Here is a 1,904-nt window from a genome sequence, read left to right on the forward strand (position 1 = left end):
TAATATAATATAATCTTGACCTTTAAACTTAAAATATGACACATGTCTCTAATCTAGACGTGCACTTGACAAAATGGAGGGAAGGGATAATAGAGGGGAGTCGGATCCAAAGAGATGAAAAAGTGACTAATCAAATTAATAAATGCATAACATGTATTTGAAAAATATACAAGAGTGTGAATAAGTATTAAACAACACAGTAACGCATCTCGCACTACAAGATTATTTTTAAAAAAATAGAAAAGAGAAGTCATGAAATAAATTTCATTCATACTAAATCAAACAAACACTTATATATACACTACACACAACCTTCTTTTATTGAAGAATTATCAAACAATAATAAGTTGTGCAACGTGCTCACCAATAAACAAAATCAAACTAGTAAGATGTAATATAAATACTCATGTCAATAAATTAAAAGACATACAATCAATCTTAAATTAACACATGGTAAGATGTAATATAAATACTCATGAATTAATACTGAAAATTCTCAAAAATAGTATTACTATAACGACAATTAAAAATGAAGAATTACTTACTATTTTTGAACATTGTTATATTGTCAATTGGTAGATGTGGTGGACCTTTGATCTCTAAAAGACATACAATCAATATTTAATTAACACGTGGTAAGATTTATATAAATACTCATGAATTAATACTGGAAATTCTCAAAAATAGTATTACTACAACGACAATTAAAAATGAAGAATTACTTACTATTTTTGAACATTGTTATATTGTCAATTGGTAGATGTGGTGGACCTTTGATCTCTCGTTTATAATTTCTTCATGGTGGCCAAAGAATTTGGATGTCTAGTTGGTTAAAAACCGTTGGCTGTCCAATCATTCTCATCCCTCTTGCTATCGCGTATTTTCAATGTCGTAAAATTGATCCTCAAATCATTTTTATTACTCGTAGAGAATTCCTAGGCTCAGCTGGCCTAGGAATTCTCGCAGGACTTATTGCCTACTTTAACTCTTGGGGCCCGCGAAATTACCCGTTTCAACTTCAACGCTTATTAACGCGACTCAACTAGCGTTCACTACGCTATTGGCTGTGCTACTCGTTAAGCAGAAATTGACCGCGTATTTGGCGATTTCTGTTGCTTTGTTGATCGCCGCAGCTGCCATTTTGGCACTGCGGAAGACAGACGATGACTTGCCCGCGGGCGAGTCCACGATGGATTATGTGATGGGTTTTTTTATGTCGGTTATAGGAGCCGTTCTTTATGGGTTACTATTGCCCCTTATTGAATTGATTTACATCAACGCGAAAAAAGCAATTACTTACACTACTGTATTGGAAATTCAAATGATTATTGCTATTTTTGCTACTGCTTTTTCCACCGTTGGAGTGATTATTAACAAGGATCTTCAGGTAATGTTTACTTTTTCTAATAGTATTACATTATAATCGACAAAAAATATTTTAATTTTTTTTATATAATAGATTTGTTATTTATAATGAAAATATAATTAAACTTTAACAAATTTTATAAGTTCAAATGATGAAACTAAAACGTCAAAATTCCTTTTGAACTTGGAAAATGTGAGAGATTAAAAAATGAAGTTGAGAATTATTTTTTTTCACACATAAAAAGATTGGAAAATTGATTATTTGGGTTATTTTGTTGTTAATAATAGACGAGTCAGATTTAGGGTGTGTTTGGTATAAAGAAAAATGTTTTCTTGGAAAAACAAGTTGATTTTTGACTTATTTTTTCTCATGTTTGGTTGGTGAGTAGAAAATATTTTTCGGAAAAGATTTTTAGTGTTTGATTTATGAATGAAAAATATTTTTGAGAAATATCTTTTATTTTTACTAGAGTAGAAAAAAAATTTGAAATTGAAAATAGATTTTAAAAACAAACTTAAATTTTTTTTGGGGGGGTGGG

At 30.1% G+C, this 1,904-nt stretch overlaps 1 pseudogene; it reads left to right on the forward strand.

Moving 5' to 3' along the window:
• The first annotated feature begins 710 nt into the window (after nucleotides 1–710).
• Nucleotides 711–1,443, forward strand: LOC125849898 (purine permease 1-like; annotated as a pseudogene).
• Nucleotides 1,444–1,904: the final 461 nt, after the last annotated feature.

The sequence above is a fragment of the Solanum stenotomum genome, unplaced genomic scaffold (genome assembly GCF_019186545.1).
Source record: "Solanum stenotomum isolate F172 unplaced genomic scaffold, ASM1918654v1 scaffold11373, whole genome shotgun sequence".
Classification (NCBI taxonomy): domain Eukaryota; kingdom Viridiplantae; phylum Streptophyta; class Magnoliopsida; order Solanales; family Solanaceae; genus Solanum; species Solanum stenotomum.